Consider the following 21,748-nt stretch of genomic DNA (forward strand, 5'->3'; position numbering starts at 1 on the left):
ACTCTCCCACTCTCGCCCAAACTTCCCTCCCTCCCCTCTCTCGCCCTCCCCTCTCTCGCACTCCCCTCTGTTGCCCTCCCCTCTCTCGCTCCTCCTCTCTCACCTTCCTACTCTCTCGACCTCCCCTCCCTTCCCTCTCTCTCGCCCTCCCCTCCCTTACCTTTCTCGCTCTCCCCTCCCCTCACATCCCTCTCTCGCCCTCCCCTCCCCCTCCCTCTCTCGCCCTCCCCTCCCATGCCTTTCCCTCTCTCGCCCTCCCCTCCCCTGCCTCTCCCTCTCTCGCCCTCCCCCCCTGCCTCGCCCTCTCTCGCCCTCCCATCCCTCGCCCACTCTCGCCCTCTGCTACCTCGCCCTATCTCGCCCTCCACTCTCTCGTCCTCCCTCGCCCTCTCTCGTCCTCCCCTACCCATCCTCAGCCCTCTCTCGACCTCCCTGCCCTCCCTCCGCCCTCTCTCGCCCTCCCCTCCCCTCCCTCGCTCTCTCTCACACTCCCCTTGCCTCCCCTCCCTCGCCCTCTCTCACGCTCCCCTCCCCTCCCACGCCCTCTCTCGCCCTCCCCTCCTTTCCCTCGCCCTCTCTCGCCCTCGCCTCCCCTCCCTCACCCTCTCTCGCCCTCCCCTCACCTCCCTCGCCCTCTCTCACACTCCCCTTCCCTCCCCTCCGTCACCCTCTCTCGCCATCCTCTCCCCTCCCTATCTCCCTTCTCTCGCCCTCCCCTCTCTCGCCCTCACCTCCCCTCGCTCGCCCTCTCTCGCCCTACCTTCTCTCCCCACTCCTCCCTCTATTCCTCACCTCCCTACCTCCCTTCTCTCACGCTCCCCTCTCTCGCCCTACCCTCCCTCTCCCGCGCCATCTCTCACACTCACCTCCCCTGCCTCGCACTCTTTCACCCTCCCCTCCCCTGCCTCGCCCTCTCTCGCCCTCCATTCCCCTCCCTCGCCCTCTCTCACCCTCCCCTCCCTCGTCCTTGCTCGCGCTCTGCTCCCTCGCCCTCTCTCGCCCACCCCTCCCCTCCCTCGCCCGCTCTCACCCTCCCTCCCTCCGTCGCCCTCTCTCGCCCTCCACTCCCTCGTCCTCTCTCGCCCCCTACCCTCCCTCGCCCTCTCTCGCCCTCCCCTCCCCACCCTCCGCCCTCTCTCGCCCTCCCCTCCCCTCCCTCGCCCTCTCTCGCCCTCCCCTCCCCACCCTCCGCCCTCTCTCGCCCTCCCCTCCCCTCCCTCCCCCTCTCTCGCCCTCCTCTCCCCTCCCTATCTCCCTTCTCCCGCCCTCCCCTCTCTCGCACTCCTTTCTCTCGCCCCTCCTCCCTCTCTTCCTCCCCGCCCTACCTCCCTTCTCTCACCCTCCCCTCTCTCGCCCTCCCCTCCCTCTCCCTCACCATCTCTCACACTCACCACCCCTGCCTCGCACTCTCTCGCCCTCCACTCCACTGCCTTGCCCTCACTCGCCCTACCGTACCCTCCCTCGCCCTCTCTCGCCCTCCCCTCCCCTTCGCCCTCTCTCACCCTTTCCTCCCCCTCACCCTCTCTCGCGCTCCCCTCCCCTCCCTCGCCCTCTCTCGCCCTCCCCTCCTTTCCCTCGCCCTCTCTCGCCCCAGCCTCCCCTCCCTCACCTTCTCTCGCCCTCCCCTCACCTCCCTCGCCCTCTCTCACACTCCCCTTCCCTCCCCTCCATCGCCCTCTCTCGCCATCCTCTCCCCTCCCTATCTCCCTTCTCTCGCCCTCACCTCCCCTCCCTCGCCCTCTCTCGCACTCCCTTCTCTCGCCCCTCCTCCCTCTATTCCTCACCTCCCTACCTCCCTTCTCTCACGCTCCCCTCTCTCGCCCCTCCCCTCCCTCTCTTCCTCCCCACCCTACCTCCCTTCTCTCACCCTCCCCTCTCTCGCCCTCCCCTCCCTCTCCCTCACCATCTCTCACACTCACCACCCCTGCCTCGCACTCTCTCGCCCTCCCCTCCACTGCCTTGCCCTCACTCGCCCTACCGTACCCTCCCTCGCCCTCTCTCACCCTTTCCTCCCCCTCACCCTCTCTCGCACTCCCTTCTCTCCCCCTCCTCCCTCTCTTCCTCACCTCCCTACCTCCCTTCTTTCACGCTCCCCTCTCTCACCCCTCCCCTCCCTCTCTTCCTCCCCTCCCTACCTCTCTTCTCTCGCCCTCACCTCTCTCGCCCTCAACTCCCTCTCCCCCTCCCCCTCCCTCTCCCTCCCCTCTGTTGCCCTCCGCTCCCCTCCCTCGCCCTCTCTCGCCCTCCCCTCCACTCCCTCGCGGTCTCTCTCGCCCTCCCCTCCCCTGCCTCGCCCTCTCTCGCCCTCCCATCCCCTCCTTCGCCCTCTCTCGCACTCCCCTCCACTCCCTCGCCCTCCCCTCCCCTCCCTCGCCTGCTCTCGCACTCCCCTTCCTCACCCTCTCTCGCCCTCCCCTCCGCTCCATCGCCCTCTCTCGCCCTCCACTCCCCTCCCTCGCTCTCTCTCTCTCCCCTCCCATCCCTCGCCCTCTCTCGCCCTCCCCTCCCCTCCCTCGCCATCGCTCGCACACCCCTCCCCTGCCTCGCCCTCTCTCGCCCTCCCCTCCGCTCCATCGCCCTCTCTAGCCCTCCACTCCCCTCCCTCGCTCTCTCTCTCTCCCCTCCCATCCCTCACCCTCTCTCGCCCTCCCCACCCCTCCCTCACCCTCTCTCACCCTCCCGTCCCCTGCCTCGCCCTCTCTCGCCCTCCCCTCCGCTCCATCGCCCTCTCTCGCCCTCCCCTCCCCTCCCTCGCCCACTCTCGCACTCCTCACCCCACCCCTCCCTCGCCCTTTCTCACCATCCCCTCCCCTCTCTCGCCCTCCCCTCCCCTCCTTCGCACTGTCTCGCCCACCCCTCCCCTCTCTTTCTCCCTTCTCTCGCCCACCCGTCTTTCGCCCTCCCCTCCCTCTCTCTCGCCATCTCTCACACTCCCTTCAACTGCCTCGCACTCTCTCGCCCTCCCCTCCCCTGCCTCGCCCTCTCTTGCCCTCCCCTCCCCTCCCTCGCCCTCACTCGATCTCCCCTCCCCTCCCCTCCCTCGCCCTCTCTCGCCCACCCCTCACCTCCCTCCCCCTCTCTCACACTCCCCTCCCCTCCCCTCCATCGCACTCTCTCGCCCTCCCCTCCCCTACCCTTCGCCCTCTCTCGCCCTTTCCTCCCCCTCACGCTCTCTCGCACTCCCTTCTCTCGCCCCTCCTCCCTCTCTTCCTCACCTCCCTACCTCCCTTCTCTCACGCTCCCCCTCTCTCGCCCCTCCCCTCCCTCTCTTCCTCCCCTCCCTACCTCCCTTCGCTCGCCCTCCCCACTCTCGCCCTCCCCTCCCTCTCCCTCCCCTCCCTCTCCCTCCCCTCTCTTGCCCTCCCCTCCCCTGCCTCGCCCTCTCTCACCCTGCCCTCCCCCTCGCCCTCTCTCGCTCTCCCCTCCCATCCATCGCCCTCTCTCGCCCTACACTTCCCTCCCTCGCACTCTCTCGCCCTCCCCACCCCTTCCTCGCTCTCTCGCCGGCCCCTCCCCTCCTTCGTCCACTCTCGCACTCCCCACCCCTCCCCTCCCTCGCCCTTTCTCACCATCCCCTCCCCTCCCTCGCCCTCTCTCGCCCTCCCCTCCCTCTCCCTCGCCATCTCTCACACTCCCTTCCCCTGCCTCGCCCTCTCTCGCCCTCCCCTCTCTCGCACTCCCCTCTGTTGCCCTCCCCTCTCTCGCTCCTCCTCTCTCACCTTCCTACTCTCTCGACCTCCCCTCCTCTCCCTCACCCGCCCTTCCCTCCCATGCCTTTCCCTCCCTCCCCTCCCTTCCCTCTCTCTCGCCCTCCCCTCCCTTACCTTTCACGCCCTCCCCTCCCCTCACACCCCTCTCTCGCCCTCCCCTCCCCCTCCCTCTCTCGCCCTCCCCTCCCATGCCTTTCCCTCTCTCGCCCTCCCCTCCCCTGCCTCGCCCTCTCTCGCCCTCCCCACCCCTCCCTTGCCCTCTCTCGCCCTCCCCTCCCTCGCCCACTCTCGCCCTCTGCTTCCTCGCCCTCTCTCGCCCTCCACTCTCTCGTCCTCCCTCGCCCTCTATCGTCCTCCCCTACCCATCCTCTCGCCCTCCCCTCCCCTCCCTCGCCCTCTCTCGCCCTCCCCTACCCTCCCTCGCCTGCTCTCACCCTCCCCTCACCTCCCTCGCCCTCTCTCACACTCCCCTGACCGCCCCTCCCTCACCCTCTCTCGCGCTCCCCTCCCCTCCCTCGCCCTCTCTCGCCCTCCCCTCCTTTCCCTCGCCCTCTCTCGCCCCAGCCTCCCCTCCCTCACCTTCTCTCGCCCTCCCCTCACCTCCCTCGCCCTCTCTCACACTCCCCTTCCCTCCCCTCCATCGCCCTCTCTCGCCATCCTCTCCCCTCCCTATCTCCCTTCTCTCGCCATCACCTCCCCTCCCTCGCCCTCTCTCGCCCTACCTTCTCTCCCCCTCCTCCCTCTATTCCTCACCTCCCTACCTCCCTTCTCTCACCCTCCCCTCTCTCGCCCTCCCCTCCCTCTCCCTCACCATCTCTCACACTCACCACCCCTGCCTCGCACTCTCTCGCCCTCCACTCCCTTGCCTCACGCTCTTTCACCCTTCCCTCCCCTGCCTCGCCCTCTCTCGCCTTCCATTCCCCTCCCTCGCCCTCTCTCGCCCTCCCCTCCCTCGCCCTCGCTCGCGCTCAGCTCCCTCGCCCTCTCTCGCCCACCCCTCCCCTCCCTCGCCCGCTCTCGTCCTCCCCTCCCCTCCCTCGCCCTCTCTCGCCCTCCACTCCCTCGTCCTCTCTCGCCCCCTACCCTCCCTCGCCCGCTCTCGCCCTCCCCTCCCCACCCTCAGCCCTCTCTCGACCTCCGCTACCCTCCCTCCGCCCTCTCTCGCACTCCCCTCCCCTCCCTCGCCCTCTCTCGCCCTCCCCTCACCTCCCTCGCCCTCTCTCGCCCGCCCCTCACCTCCCTCGCCATCTCTCGCCCTCCCCTCCCCACCCTCAGCCCTCTCTCGACCTCTGCTACCCTCCCTCCACCCTCTCTCGCACTCCCCTCCCCTCCCTCGCCCTCTCTCGCCCTCCCCTCCCCTCCCTCGCCCTCTCTCGCCCTCCCCTCCCCTCCCTCGCCCTCTCTCACCCTCCTCTCCCCTCCCTATCTCCCTTTTCCCGCCCTCCCCTCTCTCGCCCTCACCTCCCCTCCCTCGCCCTCTCTCGCACTCCGTTCTCTCGCCCCTCCTCCCTCTCTTCCTCCCCTCCCTACCTCCCTTCTCTCGCTCTCCCCTCTCTCGCCCTCCCCTCCCTCTCCCTCGCTATCTCTCACACTCCCCTCCCCTGCCTCGCCCTCTCTCGCCCTCCACTCTCCTGCCTCGCCCTCTCTCGCCCTCCCCTCCACTGCCTCGCCCTCACTCGCCCTACCGTACCCTCCCTCGCACTCCCTCGCCCTCACCTCCCTCGCCCTCTCTCACGCTCTGCTCCCTCGCCCTCTCTCGCCCTCCCTCGCCCTCCCTCGCCCGCTCTCGCCCTCCCCTCCCCTCCCTCACCGTCTCTCGCCCTCCTCTCCCCACCGCCCTCTCTCGCCCTCCGTTCTCTCATCCCTCCTCCCTCTCTTCCTCAACTCCCTACCTCCCTACTCTCGCGCTCCCCTCTCTCGCCCCAGGCCCCCTCTCTTCCTCCCCTCCATACCTCCCTTCTCTTGCCCTCCCCTCTCTCGCCCTCCCCTCCCTCTCCCTCACCATCTCTCACACTCCCCTCCCCTGCCTCGCCCTCTCTCGCCCTCCCCTCCCCTCCCCTTCGCCCTCTCTCGCCCTTTCCTCCCCCTCACCCTCTCTCGCACTCCCTTCTCTCGCCCTCCTCCCTCTCTTCCTCACCTCCCTACCTCCCTTCTCTCGCGCTCCCCTCTCTCGCTCTCCCCTCCCTCGCCCTCTCTTGCGTTCTGCTCCCTCGCCCTCTTTCGCCCTCCCCTCCCCTCCCTCACCCACTCTCGCCCTCCCCTCCCCTCCCTCGCTCTCTCTCCCTCCACTCCCTCGTCCTCTCTCGCCCCCTCCCCTCCCTCGCCCTCTCTTGCCCTCCCCTCCCCACCCTCAGCCCACTCTCGACCTCCCCTACCCTCCCTCCGCCCTCCCTCGCTCTCTCTCGCCATCAACTCCCCTCCATCATTCTCTCTCACCCTCCATTCCCCTCCCTCGCCCTCTCTCGCCCTCCCCGCCCTCGCCCTCTCTCGCTTCGCCTCCCCTCCCCCTCTCCCGCCCTTCCCTCCCCTCCCTTGCCCGCTCTCACACTCCCCTCCCCTCTCTTGCCCTCCCCTCCCTCTCCCTCTCTCGCCCTCCCCTCCCTCGCCCTTCTCTCGCCCTTCTCTCCCCTCCCACGCCCTCTTTCGGCCTCCCCTCCCCTTCATCACCCTCTCACGCCCTCCCCTCCCTTACCCTCTCTCGCTGTCCCCTCCCCTCCCTCACCCTCTCTCGCCCTCCCCTCCCTCGCCCTCTCTCGCCCTCGCCTCCCCTCCCTCGCCCTCTCCCACCCTCCCCTCACCTCCCTCGCCCTCTCCCATACTCCCCTCCCCTCTCTCGCCCTCCCCTCCCCTCCCTCGCCCTCTCTCGCCCTCCCCTCCCTCGCCCTCTCTCACTTCGCCTCCCCTCCCCCTCTCCCGCCCTCCCCTCCCCTCCCTCGCCCACTCTCTCACTCCCCTTCCCTCCCTTGCCCTCCCCTCCCCACCTCGCCCTCTCTCGCCCACTCCTCCCCTCCCTCGCCCTCTCTCGCCCTCCCATTCCCTCCCTCGCCCTCTCTCGCCCTCCCCTCCCTACCCTTGCCCGCTCTCACCCTCCCCTTCCTCACCCTCTCTCGCCCTCCCCTCCCCTCCCTCACCCTCTCTCACCCTCCCGTCGCCTCCCTCGCCCTCTCTCGCCCTCCCATCCCCTCCCTCGCCCTCTCTCGCACTCCCCTCCCCTCCTTGGCCCTCTCTCGCTCTCCCCTCCCCTCCCTCGCCCTCTCTCGCCCTCCCCTCCACTCATTCACACTGTCTCACTCACCCCTCCCCGTCTTTCTCCCTTCTCTCGCCCGCCCCTCTCTCGCCCTCCCCTCCCTCTCCCTCGCCATCTCTCACACTCCCTTCCCCTGCCTCGCCCTCCCCTCCCCTCCCTCGCCCTCTCTCGCCCTCCCCTCCCATCCCGTCCCTCGCACTCTCTCGCCCACCCTCACCTCCCTCACCCTCTCCTCCACTCCCCTCCCCTCCCTCGCACTCTCTCGCCCTCCCCTCCCCTCCCCTTCACCCTCTCTCGCCCTTTCCTCCACCCTCACCCTCTCTCGCACTCCATTCTCTCACCCCTTTCCCTCTCTTCCTCACCTCCCTACCTCCCTTCTCTCACGCTCCCCTCTCTCACCCCTCCCCTCCCTCTCTTCCTCCCCTCCCTACCTCTCTTCTCTCATCCTCCCCTCTCTCGCCCTCAACTCCCTCTCCCTCTCCCTCCCCTCTCTTGCCCTCCCCTCCCCTCCTTCGCTCTCTCTTGCCCTCCCCTCCACTCCCTTGCGGTCTCTCTCGCCCTCCCCTCCCCTGCCTCGCCCTCTCTCGCCCTCCCATCCCCTCCTTCGCCTTCTCTCGCACTCCCCTCCACTCTCTCGCCCTCCCCTCCCCTACCTCGCCTGCTCTCGCCCTCCCCTTCCTTACCCTCTCTTGCCCTCCCCTCCCCTCCCTCACCCTCTCTCACCCTCCCGTCCCCTCCCTCGCCCTCTCTCGACCTCCCATCCCCTCCCTCACACTCTCTCGCACTCCCCTCCCCTCCTTCGACCTCTCTCGCTCTCCCCTCCACTCCATCGCCATCTCTCGCCCTCCCCTCACCTGTCTCGCCCTCTATCGCCCTTCCCTCCCCCGTTGCCCTCTCCTGCCCTCCCCTCCCCTCCATCGCCCTCTCTCGCCCTATGCTTCCCTCCCTCGCCCTCTCTCGCCCTCCCCTCCCCTCCCTCGCTCTGTCTCGCTCTCCCCTCCCATCCCTCACCCTCTCTCGTCCTCCCCTCCCCTCCCTCGCCCACTCTCGCACTCCCCACCCCTCTCCTTCCACGCCCTTTTTCGCCCTCCCCTCCGCTCCTTCGCACTGTCTCGCCCACCCCTCCCCTCTCTTTCTCCCTTCTCTCGCCCGCACCCCTCTCTCGCCCTCCCCTCCCTCTCTCTCGCCATCTCTCGCCCTGCCTTCCCCTGCCTCGCCCTCTCTCGCCCTCCCCTCCCCTGCCTCGCCCTCTCTCGACCTCCCCTCCCCTCCCCTCCATCGCACTCTCTCGCCCTCCCCTCCCCTCCCCTCCCTCGCCCTCTCTCGCCCACCCCTCACTTCCCTCGCCCTCTCTCACACTCCCCTCTCCTCCTCTCCATCGCACTCTCTCGCCCTCCCCTCCCCTTCGCCCTCTCTCGCCCTTTCCTCCCCCTCACCCTCTCTCACGCTCCCTTCTCTCGCCCCTCCTCCCTCTCTTCCTCACCTCCCTACCTCCCTTCTCTCACGCTCCCCTCTCTCGCCCCTCCCCTCCCTCTCTTCCTCCCCTCCCTATCTCCCTTCTCTCGCCCTCCCCTCTCTCGCCCTCCCCTCCCTCTCCCTCCCCTCCCTCTCCCTCCCCTCTCTTGCCCTCCCCCCCTCCCTCGCCCTCTCTCGCCCTCCCTTCCCCTCCATCGCCCTCTCTCGCCCTACGCTTCCCTCCCTCGCCCTCTCTCGCTCGCTCCCCTCCCCTCCCTCCTCGCCCTCTCTCGCCCTCCTCTCCACTCCTTCGCCCACTCTCGCACTACCCACCCCTCCCCTCCCTCGCCCTTTCTCACCATCCCCTCCCCTCCTTCGCACTGTCTCGCACTCCCCTCCTCTCTCTTTCTCCCCTCTCTCGACCTCCCCTCCCTCTCCCTCGCCATCTCTCACACTCCCTTCCCCTGCCTCACCCTCTCTCGCCCTCCCCTCCCCTCCCTCGCCCTCTCTCGCCCTCCCCTTCCACGCCCTCTCTCGCGCTCTGCTCCCTCGCCCACTCTCGCCCTCCCCTCCCCTCCCTCGCCCTCTCTCGCCCTCCCCTCCCCACCCTCAGCCCTCTCTCGACCTCCCCTCCCCACCCTCAGCCCTCTCTCGTCCACCCTACACTCCCTCCGCCCTCTCTCGCCCTCCCCTCCCCTTCGCCCTCTCTCACCCTCCCCTCCCCTACCTCGCCCTCTCTCGCCCTCCTCTCCCCTCCCTATCTCCCCTCTCTCGCCCTCCCCTCTCTCGCCCTCCCCTCTCTCGCCCTCCCCTCTCTCGCCCTCTCCTCCCCTCCCTTACACTCTCTCGCACTCCCTTCTCTCGCCCCTCCTCCCTCTCTTCCTCACCTCCCTACCTCCCTTCTCCCCCCTCCCCTCTCTCGCCCTCCCCTCCCTCTCCCTCACCATCTCTCGCCCTCCCCTCCCTCTCCATCGCCCTCTCTCGCCCTTCTTGCCCTCGCCATCATCCTCTCCTGCCCTCCCCTCCCCTCCCTCGCCCTGTCCCGCCCTCACCTCCCTCGCCCTCTCTTGACCTCCCTTCCCCACCCTCAGCCCTCTCTCGACCTCCCCTACACTCCCTACGCCCTCTCTCGCCCTCCCCTCCCCTCCCTCACCCTCTCTTCCCCTCCCCTCCCCTCCCTCGCCCTCTCTCGCCCTCCCCTCCCCTCCCTCGCCCTCTCTCGCCCTCACCTCCCCTCCCTCGCCCTCTCTCGCCCTACCTTCTCTCCCCCTCCTCCCTCTCTTCCTCACCTCCCTACCTCCCTTCTCTCACGCTACCCTCTCTCACCCCTCCCCTCCCTCTCTTCCTCACCTCCCTACCTCCCTTCTCTCGCCCTCCCCTCTCTCGCCCTCCCTTCCCTCTCCCTCCCCAACTCTCGCCCTCCCCTCCATCCCCATCGCTCTCTCTCGCCCTTCTTTCCCTCGCGCTCACCCTCTCTTGCCTTCCCCTCCCCTCCCTCCCCCTCCCTCGCCCTCTCTCGCCATCCCCTCCCTCGCCCTCTCTCGCCCTCCCCTCCCCTCCCTCACCCTCTCTCACCGTCCCATCCCCTCCCTCGCACTCCGCTCCACTGCCCTCCCTCACCCTCTCTCGCCCTCGCCCTCTCTCACCCTTGCCTACCATCCCTCACCCTCTCCCGTCCTCCCCTCCCCTCCCCTCCCTCGCCCTCTCTCATGCTCCCCTCCCCTCTCTCGCCCTCCCCTTCCGCTCCCTCGACCTCTCTCACCCTCCCTGCCACTCCATCGCCCTCTCTCGCCCTGCCCTCCCTCGCCCTCTCTTGCCCTAGCCTCCCCTCCCTCGCCGTCTCTCGCCCTCCCCTCCCTCGCCCTCTCTCGCCCTCCCCTCCCTTCCCTCGCCCAACCTCCCCCTCCCCTCCCCTTCATCGCCCTCTCTCGCCCTCCCCTCCCTCGCCCTGTCTCGCTTCGCCTCCCCTCCCTCGCCCTCTCCCGCCCTCCCCTCCCCTCCCTCGCCCGCTCTCACACTCCCCTCCCCTATCTTGCCCTCCCCTCCTCTCCTTCGCCCTCTCTAGATCTCCCCTCCCCTCCCTCGCCCTCTCTCCCCTCCCCTCCCCTCCATCGCCCTCTCGCGCCCTCCCCTCCCTCGCCCTCTCTCGCTTCGCCTCCCCTCCCTCGCCCTCTCCCACCCTCCCCTCCCCTCCCTCGCGCTCTCTCACTCTCCCCTCTCCTATCTTGCCCTCCCCCCCTCCCTCACCCTCTCTCGGGCTCCCCTCCCCTCCCTCGCTCTCTCTCGCCCTCCCCTCCATTCCCTCACGGTCTCTCTCCCCCTCCCCGCCCCTCCATCGCCCTCTCTCGCCCTCCCATCTCTCACCCTCCCCTCCCTCTCTTCAACCCCTCTCTTGCTCCCCTCTCTCACCCTCCCTTCCCTCTCTCGCCCTCCTCTCTCTCGCCCTCTCCAGCCTCCCTCCCTTCTCTCGCCTTCGCCTCTCTCGACCTTCCCCTTGCCCTCCACTATCTCGCCCTCACCCTTTCTTGCCCTCTGTCCCTCCCTCCCCTCTCTCCCCCTATCCTCTATCACCCTCTCCTCCTTCTCTCGCACTCCCCCTCTCTCACCCTACCCTTTCCTCCCTTCCTCTCTCGCACTCCCCTCCTCCCTCTCCCTCTCTCTCACCCTCCCTTATCTCGCCCCTCCTTCCTCTCTCCTCTCCACCCCTCCCTCCCTCCTCTCTCTCGCCCCATCCCTCTCGCCCCCTTCCTCCCCTCCCTACCTCGCTTCTCTCGCCCTCCCCTCTCTCTCGCCCTCTCCCTATCGCCCGCCCCTCCCTCTCCACTCTCTCGACCTCCCCTCTCTCGCCCCTCCTCCCTCTCTCGCCCCTCCTCCCTCTCTTCCTCTCCTCCCTCTCTTCCTCCCCTTTTCCTCCCCTCCCTACCTCCCTTCTCTCGCCCCGCCCCTCCCTCCCCTCCCTACCTCCCTTCTCTCGCCCTCCCCTCTCTCACCCTCCTCTCCCTCTCTTCCTCCCCTCCCTACCTCCCTTCTCTCGCCCTCCCCTCTCTCACCCTCCTCTCCCTCTCTTCCTCCCCTCCCTACCTCCCTTCTCTCGACCTCCCCTCTCTCGCACTCCCCTCCCTCTCTTCCTCCCATCTCTACCTCCCTTCTCTCGCACTCCCTTCTCTCGCCCTCCCGTATCTCGCCCTCCCCTCCCACTCTTCCTCCCCTCCCTACCTCCCTTCTCTCGTCCTCCCCTCTCTCGCCCCTCCCCTCCCTCTCTTCCTCCCCTCCCTACCTCCCTTCTCTCGCCCTCCCCTCCCTCTCTTCCTCTCCTCCCTCTGTTCCTCCCCTCTTCTTCCCCTCCCTACCTCCCTTCTCTCGCCCCGCCCCTTCCTCCCCTCCCTACCTCCCTTCTCTCGCCCTCCCCTCTCTCACCCTGCTCTCCCTCTCTTCCTCCCCTCCCTACCTCCCTTCTCTCGACCTCCCCTCTCTCGCACTCCCCTCCCTCTCTTCCTCCCATCTCTCCCTCCCTTCTCTCGCACTCCCTTCTCTTGCCCTCCCGTATCTCGCCCTCCTCTCCCTCTCTTCCTCCCCTCCCTACCTCCCTTCTCTCGACCTCCCCTCTCTCGCACTCCCCTCCCTCTCTTCCTCCCATCTCTACCTCCCTTCTCTCGCACTCCCTTCTCTCGCCCTCCCGTATCTCGCCCTCCCCTCCCACTCTTCCACCCCTCCCTACCTCCCTTCTCTCGTCCTCCCCTCTCTCGCCCCTCCCCTCCCTCTCTTCCTCCCCTCCCTACCTCCCTTCACTCGTCCTCCCCCTCTCGCCCCTCCCCTCCCTCTCTTCCTCCCCTCCCTACCTCCCTTCACTCGCCCTCCCCTCTCTCGCCCTCCCCCCCTCATCATCCCTTCCCTCGCTCCCCTCTCTCACCCTCCCTTCCCTCTCTCGCCCTCTCCTACCTCCCTCCCTTCTCTCGCCTTCCCCTCTCTCGCCCTTCCCCCTTGCCCTCCACTATCTCGCCCTCACCCTCTCTTGACCTCCCACCCTCCCTCCCCTCTCTCACACTCCCCTCTATCACCCTCCCCTCCCCTCCCTCTCTCGCACTTCCCCTCTCTCACCCTCCCCTTCACTCCCTTCCCTCTCTCGCACTCCCCCTCCTCCCTCTCCCTCTCTCTCACCCTCCCCAATCTCGCCCTCTCCTTCCTCTCTCCTCTCCTCCCCTCCCGCCCTCCCCTCTCTCGCCCCCTCCCTCTCGCCCGCCCTTCCTCCCCTCCCTACCTCCCTTTTCTCGCCCTCCCCTCTCTCTCGTCCTCTCCCTCTCGCCCGCCCATCCCTCTCCCCTCTCTCGCCCTCCCCTCTCTCGCCCTCCCCTTTCTTGCCCCTCCTCCCTCTCTTCCTCCCCTCCCTACCTCGCTTCTCTCACCCTCCCCTCTCTCGCCCTCCCCTCCCTCTCTTCATCCCCTCCCTCGCTCCCCCTCTCTCACCCTCCCTTCCCTCTCTCGCCCTCTCTCTCCGTCTCGTCCTCCCCGCCTTCCCTCCCATCCCTTGCCATCCCTTTCGCCCTCCTCTCTCTCGCCCTCTCCTGCCTCCCTACCTTCTCTCGCCTTCCCCTCTCTCGCCCTCCTCCCTTGCCCTCTAATATCTCGCCCTCACCCTCTCTTGCCCTCCCCCTCCCTCTCTCCCTCCCACCCTCCCTCCCCTCTCTTGCCCTCCCCTCTCTCACCCTATCTCTCACTTTCCTCCCCACCCCCTTCTCCCTGCTCCTTCATTCTTTCTCCACCTTCTCTCACTCTCAACCACTCTGATTCGGTGTCTCTCTCTCTGCCCACATCTCTCCGTTTCTCTGACTGAATCTCTCTCCCTCCTGTCCCTCCCTCCCTCTCTCTCAGACACACTATTTCTCCCTGCTCTTTCCTTCTCCCTCTGACACAGAGACTGGATGGTTGGTAGTGAGCCTGCGTGTCGTGGGGGTGTGGGATGTGGTGAGATAGGCTAGAGATGGAACAGCTGGAGGGAGGCAGAGAGGGACAGGGCAGAGATTGTGAGGGTGAGGGGAAAGTGAAGAGTGGAGGCAGGTGGTGAAACCGCGGTTGGGGCCGTTGGTGTGAGAGGGAGAACAAGGGAGAGTGAAAGGGGGAAGTTGTGAGACAGAGTGAGTATGCAGGGAGAGAGAGGGAGAAATGTGGAGTAAAAGTGGGGGAGATGAAATGGAGAGGCCAGGTTGGAAAAGGGGTGGGGGGAACAGAGGGAGTTAAACCCAGCTCCTGATCTCAGGGCCTCGTGCCCACCCCTTCCCTGAGGACCAGGACTTGGGGCTGAGTCTGTCTCTCTCCAGCTCAGCTTCTCCAACACAAAGACACACAACAACATCGGTCACTCTGCTGCTCGGCACGCTTTATTGGTTACAAATGGAAGTGATGGATACAGTCAGTGGGATGGTGCCTTTTCTCACAGGCCCCTGAGTTGTGAGAAACATTGAAATGTTTCCCTGTAACCCCCCTGTGGGATAAGGATGGACAAACCAGCGCTACCCTCAGTCTGTTACCATAGCGATAGGCTGCTCCATCGCTGAAACACTGAACTGAACTGAGAAAATCCCAGATGGAGTGATTAATGAGGGAATTTGATTGATGGATGGATTTGGGTGAAGGGATATTTCAGCACATTCTTCAGCTGTTGCCTGAACTTAGTCTGGGTCACGGCATAAATCGCGGTGTTTGTGCAGCAACTGAGGAGCTGCAGCATGAAGCCCAATTCACGCACAAAGGGGTGGAGAGACACAGAGTAATACCCAATATTCCACATCCGTACCCAAATAGAATACAGCATTAACGTTGACCATAACAGGATGAAATTGGCCGAGATCACAAACAGTAAAATGATGGATTTTTTTCGGTTTCTCATTTCAGTGTCAGACTGAGCGTCCCCATTGGTGTGAGCGAGGAGTCTCCTGCGGGCTCTGCTGGTCACTAAAATGTGTCTGACAGTGAGAACATTGAGCAGCAGAATCAGGAGAAATGGGACACCCGGGGTTAGAATGTGATGGAGGAACTCGATTGTGACCCAGACAATGGAGACTAGAACAGCGACTGTTACATCACAAAACCAGGGGGTGTTCCGCAGCCGATACCGAGCCGTGAGCATAAAATACCAGAAACTGTTCTTTAAACAGCTCAGCACAGTCACTGCTCCCAGAACCACAGCCGCCATTTTCTCACTGCAATATTTACTTTTCAGCTTCTGACAATAAATGGCCACAAACCGATCAAAGGTGAAAGTGACGGTGAACCAGACAGAGCAGTCAGTGGCTGCATACAGCAGGACGGCGTGGATATTACACACGGGGACGAAGTATAGGAATAAAAACTGTTCCTTATAAACAATGGGAATGTTTCTCAGGATCAGGTCAAAGATAATGACCAGGAGATCCGCTGCTGCCATGGCCCCCAGGTAACGTCTGACACATGGAGACAATCCACAATCTTTATAAAGCAGGACGTAGATGGTCACTACGTTAACTGTGAGGAAGGAAAACAAACCCATTATCCATCAGCATGGAGGCAAAGGGATCCGTTTAATTGGGGATCCAGTGAGAATTTCAAATGTGTCCCTGTATTCAGGGATTTATTAAAATAATTGGAGCTGGAATAACAAATGGAATAATGGATTCACTGACAAAAATGTGACATAAACCACAAGAAACCCTCCCTCCCCAAACACACAGAGAGACATCCGTAAGGACAGATGGTTTCTAGAACATTCCCACACACTCAATCAGTCGAGAGCAGACACAGGTCACTCCTTCCCAGTTCCTAATACAGAGGGTGGAAACGTTACTGTCCTGAAGGATTCTCTCCCAGTTTCCTGAAGACAAACGGAGTTTGGGAATTTCTTTATTTTTGTCTAAATTGTGGTCGATCCTGTGTCGTGAAGATATGTAAACACAGGGAAAACGTATTCACCCCTTTAACTGCCTGAGGGGCCTTCGGAACAGTGTCTCCTTCTCCCTGGAACGGGATCTCTTCCCTCGGGATATTATCATCTGTTCAATTCACTGACGTCCGGCCGTTCACAAACAACGTCAGGGACAGAACGTTCCGGGGAATGTCAGTTATAGAATGTCGGGGACAGAACGTTCTGGGGAATGTCAGTTATAGAATGTCGGGGACAGAACGTTCTGGGGAATGTCAGTTATAGAATGTCGGGGACAGAACGTTCCGGGGAATGTCAGTTATAGAATGTTGTGGACAGAACGTTCCGTGGAGCTCCGTGATCTGTCCATCACCTTTCCCTCCTTCCCACCCACCCCCCCAACATAGTGTACTGTGCACAGACTGCATATCTGTCCAGCATAGTGAGCTGTGCAGAACACAGCAGGGCACTAATGTGTGAACCTGGGACAAATATCCATTCAGCGTGGGGAGCTGCACATCCCACATCGTTGTATTATCTATAAACCTCAACCAGATAGTCTGACCAGCACAGCGACCTGCAGTTACCCTCCCAGCATGTAGGACCGTGTCCCCTACCCCAGTGCATTGAACTGTAACCCAGGAGCAGTTACCGTCCCAGCATGTAGGACTGTGTACCCCACCCCAGTGCATTGATCTGTCACCCGGGAACAATTACCCTCCCAGCATGTAGGACTGTGTACATCCCCCCAGTGCATTGATCTGTAACCCAGGAGCAGTTACCCTCCCAGCATGAAAGACTGTGTACACCACCCCAGTGCATTGATCTGTCACCCGGGAACAATTACCCTCCCAGCATGTAGGACTGTGTACATCCCCCCAGTGTATTGATCTGTAACCCAGGAGCAGTTACCCTCCCAGCATGTAGGACTGTGTGCCCCACCCCAGGGCATTGCTCAGTAACACTGTGTTAGATCCCTGCGCAGTGAGGGGAAACTTGTAGCCCATGCTGGAATTGATAGGACGTTCAGCTCCCATCCATTTACAGCTCCATACCCCATTGTGCCATGACAAGGGAGTGCTGTGGGTGTGAACATCACTGCCAGAGAGAGATGTTGGGGGAATCAGTTTAAATGTCACCACATGAGAGACGTTTGGGTTATAGACAGAGTGGGGTAGATTGAGAGACAGTGCCATGGACGAATGTGTTCCCAGTTTTCAGAATGCTGAAACGTAGACACTTCGATAGCATCCTGTAACATGAGCCTGTCTTCCCAGGAAAGATGGGAAAGAAAAAGATTGGTGTGAGCTGAAATGATGGAGTGTTTTGGATGAGCATTTGTTCTACAGCTTTGTAAATGGGAGTAGTTTCAACAGAATCTATGACTCACTGGGCTGATTCTAACAATAATTTGCCTCAGTGTCATTTTCATTGTGTGTGACAGAGAGATTATCTGTGCTGCTATCTTATCAAACTCAACTCATTGACTACTCCCCACCCCCCAACCCATGGTGTCCCTCTCATTCCATACCAGCAAGATTCTCCCTCCCAATATGGCTGGAGGGACTCACAGTCGCCCGGTTGCCACTGGATATTCCATGACTTCTGGCACTGGTGCCATCTTTAAAAGGCCAATGGGCACAGTATCTGCGGTCTGAGGAAATGTCCAGCAACACAGGACAAGCATCTTTAACCTTCCTCGCTCTGTCAGGATAAGGGTCACCGTATTCTCTCTGCTTCCTCAAACCCATGGTATATCTGTTATAGCACCTACCCCCAAATAAGGTGAATGTTCCAACACTGTCACTGCCGCATGCAGCACCTTCTCTCTCTCTGTCTGTCTCTCTCTCTCTGTCACCCCGTCCACTTTACCCCCCACATCAATTACTCTGCATGGATACAACACTGTCGACAGACTCCCTCTGAAAACCTCATGATTAGCCATTATCCTCACCTGCACCAGCACTAACAGCAGAGTCACCCATCCCCCACCATCCCTCCCTACCTTTTTCCCATTCCAGGAGAAACAGCCTGGAATAGGACAGAAAGGGCCAAGCCGGGTGGTGGAGTGCCCGACATCCGTTCCCTCCCCCCGCCTCCATCCGCCATGTGGGGAGGACCCTGGTACGAGCCGGAGAGGACCGGGACGCCTCGTGTGGGGATTCTGAAACATCCACGTCCCACCGACCGAGTAACGAGCAATGTTCAGTGAAGGACAATTCGCACTTTAAACCCACTGGCAGCTCCGTTTACTCCCGGCACAACTTAGAAGCTGTGGCCTTGTTGCCATCTCCTTTTTGTGTCGCGCTGGTACAAATGGAATCCCCACGGTCTCAGTGGGCAGGAGGGTGGGCTCACAACACATCGTCGCCACCACCTCACAGGAAGGGAGCATGGAGACTCCCTCCTACACCTCCAACTGTAAACAGCTCAGATACTGAAACTAATCTGTGATAGTTACTGCTCTCCCCACTTGTCCTGACATCTTCAATAATCTGTGCTCATATAAACCCAGGACTCTCTGTTCCTGCACCCCCTTTATAATGGCACAGCCTGTTTTAAACTGTCTTTCTTTGTCTTTCATACCAAAGTGCATCACCTCACACAGCTCTGCATTAATCCCCATCTGCCATAAATCTGAGCACGACACCAACGTGTGAGTGTACTGTTAGATTTCCACACTGTCCCCCATAGACTTTACAATTTTTCCAGGTTCGGTGGCATCTACAAACATTGAGATTATCATAGTGTCACAGTCCCCATGAAACAACTGAAATCCTGCCCCACACACACGAGTGTGAGCAAGTGAAATACTGTTATATTCCCACGGACAGAGTCGAATAATGACATACTGTCAATGGAACAACAAAAATCCTGACACGTACGAGACTGAGTAGATGAAATATTGTCAAACCATAGAGCAAGAGAAATCCGGATAGGTTCCACTTATCTATATTCATCAGGGTATAATGTGATGAAGTTGAAAGTGTGTACTGTACCTTTAAGAGACGGTGAATGCAGTTCTGAACAGACAGCTTACAACCCCCTGAGATGTGAGAGGATGGCAGACCCAGAAACAGTATATTGCTATAGAGCTGGTGTTGGGTAATAAGCAGTTAAGAGAAAGGGGTCTCAGAGTTGTGAATAGTTGATGTAAAATGTTCACTTTCAGAGTTAAAAAATAAATTGATGTTTTTATTTAATCAGTGGAATTTGGGAGTGCTCTGTCACTCATATTTTAACACTTTAAGAGGTGAATTGAGCATTTCTTTATGTTTAGTTTAAATTACCAGATGAGCTTCACGCTGTGTCCTAACAATTGCTTTGTGTTTATATCTGTGTGTCCCTGTGTGGGGCAGATCTGGCAGTCACTATGGTGCTGAAAGTGATGCAATGCCTCCCTCTGCTGGCCTCCCCACGCCACTGCACAGATATTGGCAGAGGGTGAAAACCAACAGGGATTCATTCACAGATGGGGAGGGAGATGGCAGCTGCTCACAGCACCATCCATGGACTAATCTAAATGTCCTTTAAATGTTGTAACTGTCCCTGCTTTCACCACTTCCTCGGGAAGCTCATTCCACACACAAGCCAGCTTCTGTCTAAAGTAATTACTTCTTATGACTTTAGTAAACCTTTCTCCTCTGACCATAAAATATCCCTCAGTCTTGAACCCTCGACTCTAGGGAAAAGACATTTGCCCTTCAGCTTTTCTTTACCCCTCATGAATTTGTAAACCTCCGTAACGTCAAACCCTCAATCTCATACTCTCCAGTGAAACAAATGTCCCAGCCTATCCAGCCTCCCCTTATAGCTCGCTCCCTCAATTCCCAGCAACATCCAGGTTAATCTCTTCTGAACCCTCTCCAGCTTAATAATATCAAGGTCAATAATATAAAAGTGAATAGTGAAGGTAATTTCTAAGGATGGGGGAGACCAAAATTAGAGGACATAGGTTTAAAGTGAGTGGAGAGAAAACTACATGTGACCTCAGGAGCAATATTTTTGCATAAAGAGTGGTGTGCCTATGGAATGAGCGGGCAGGATGACCAGGCTGGACACAGTATTCCAGAAGAGCCCTCACCAATGTCCTGCACACCCTCAACATGACGCCCCAAATCCGATACTCAAAGGTCTGACCATTGAAGACAAGTTTGCAAAACGCCTTCTTAACCACACTATCTATATGAGATGTAAATTTTAATGAACTTACCTGACGGCCTAAGTCTCTGTTACATAACACTGCCACTGGCCCTACTTTTAATTATATAGATCCTGCTCTTGTTTGATTTACCAAATCCAATACCTTGCATTTATCTAAATTAAACTCCATCTGCCACCCGTCAGCCCAGTGTGTGATATTATTGCCTCCTCACTTTCCCTCTTCAATTTAAAAATACCCTGACACTCTCCACGAGGCCTGCACACTCTGGCCTTTATTTTCACAATGACCTTGAGCTTGGTCTGCTTTGTGCAGTTAGGGAGAGGAGGGACAGATTACAGACTCAGTCAATGGGGAGGAGAGACTGGACAAGAATCAGTGCCCTGGTATCATTTCATGGTTTTAGGAAGAGTTCAGTCACACGCGTTATTGGTGTTTTGGTGCCAGAAATTATGGTCTTTTTTTCATTGATGTTTAGTAATAAATATCTATTTGTGACCCATCATTGTGCAGAGTATGTCTGCAGGATTTATTTCCCTTATATTGCAGCCTGCAGATAATAGCAGTTAACATGTTTATGGCTTAACTCGATGGCCCAGTACATGAACAATCCGACAATTGAGACAAATGCCTTTGCATTTGTTTAACAATGAAAAATATTTATGTAGTTTAGTAATGTTAACCAGATTTTAAGAAATCTCATCCCGAGCTGAAAGCTGGCACGTAAAATGTGACCCAAAGTCTGGGAATAGTTTAGATCTTGTGACGTGGATATTATCAATGCCTCTGAGCCAGAACCCTGGATTTGATTCCAAATCCTAAACTTCTGTGGTAGTGACCCTAGCTCTGGATCAAACGGTCTGTATTCAAGTCCTGCCTGTTGTGGAGGTGTGTCACAGTGTGTCAGAACAGGCTGATGAACAGACACACAGGAGAATCATGTTGAAGCTTTAGGGACTATTGCTGAGTGGTGCTCATGTCTCTATCTCCGGGCACAAAGTTTCAGATACAAATCTCACAGAGATGCTTCATAATACATCCAGACAGACTGATGAAAATGGTGTTAGAATTGTATCCTGATGGAGAATGAAGAGGTGTCGGTACTGAATTTCAGAATTGAGGCCCAGGGAAGACTGTCAGCATGTTCGTGTTGGTTGGAATCGCATTTTGCAGTAGTAGCCGTTTATAAAATCGTAACAGTCATGGATAGGATGCGTAGTCAAGGTTTCTTCCCAGGGTAAGGGCGCCCAAACGTAGAGGCCATTGGTTGAGTGTGAGAGGGTGAAGATTTGGAAGAGGCCTAAGTATTTCATGCTGAGTAATTCGCTACCAGAGAAACTGGTGGAGGCTGGTCCAATTATAACATTTGCAAGGCATCGAGATGCTGACAGACCTGCTGAGGTTTTGCAACAATTTCTGTATTTGTTAAGAAATAAGATGCCTTCATTTTATCACAGGTACTGTGAATGCATAAACATTTAAACATGTTTAAATGACACAGGCACCTATAAACACATATCAACTTGATTATTTTCTGCTAAGAAAAAGCAGCAACGATGTACCTGCATGGCGCAGGGAATGTGATGTAGACATAGTTCGGACAATGTTGAAGGAAACCTCACATGGTCCAGTTTGGGCGAGGATGATATTGTTGTGTGACTCAACTCAGAGAGGAGGAAAATGTGATCTGCCTGAGAATGAGTCGCCTATACTGCACCCTCCCCTCCCTCCCCCTCCCTCACTGTTTCTCATCACAGCAATGTGTGCTAGCTTAAAAAAAATGTGCATGAATAGACTGATTAGTCACAGTCTGTTTCCCAGGATAAGGAATCCTAAACAAGAAGGCATAGGTTGAAGGCGAGAGGGGAATAAATTAAAAGTGACCTCAGGGGATTTTTTTTCACGCAGAGAGTAATGTGTTTACAGAAAGTGCAGGGGTGGAAGTGGTGAAGGTGGTATAATTGCATATTTAAAATGTGTCTGAAACACAAGGAATACTGGCCACATGCTGGCAAATGGGACTAGATCAGATTTGGTTATCTGGTCCGAGTGAACAGATTGGACTAATGGGTCTGTTTCCGTTCGGCATGACTCTCTGATTCTATAAGAGGAATGAAGAGAAATTCTGAAACGACCTTTCAAGTCAGAATTCTCTTCACTGGAAGTTTATCGTGCCTCTGTGTCCACATTGATCCAAGACTGAGTTAGTTAAACACTTGATGAGGAACTGTGTCACGGATAATAGGATACAGACAGGAAAGTGGGGCTGAGACCACAACCTG

This window comes from Hemiscyllium ocellatum, chromosome 5 (assembly GCF_020745735.1).
Source record: "Hemiscyllium ocellatum isolate sHemOce1 chromosome 5, sHemOce1.pat.X.cur, whole genome shotgun sequence".
Taxonomy (NCBI): Eukaryota; Metazoa; Chordata; class Chondrichthyes; order Orectolobiformes; family Hemiscylliidae; genus Hemiscyllium; species Hemiscyllium ocellatum.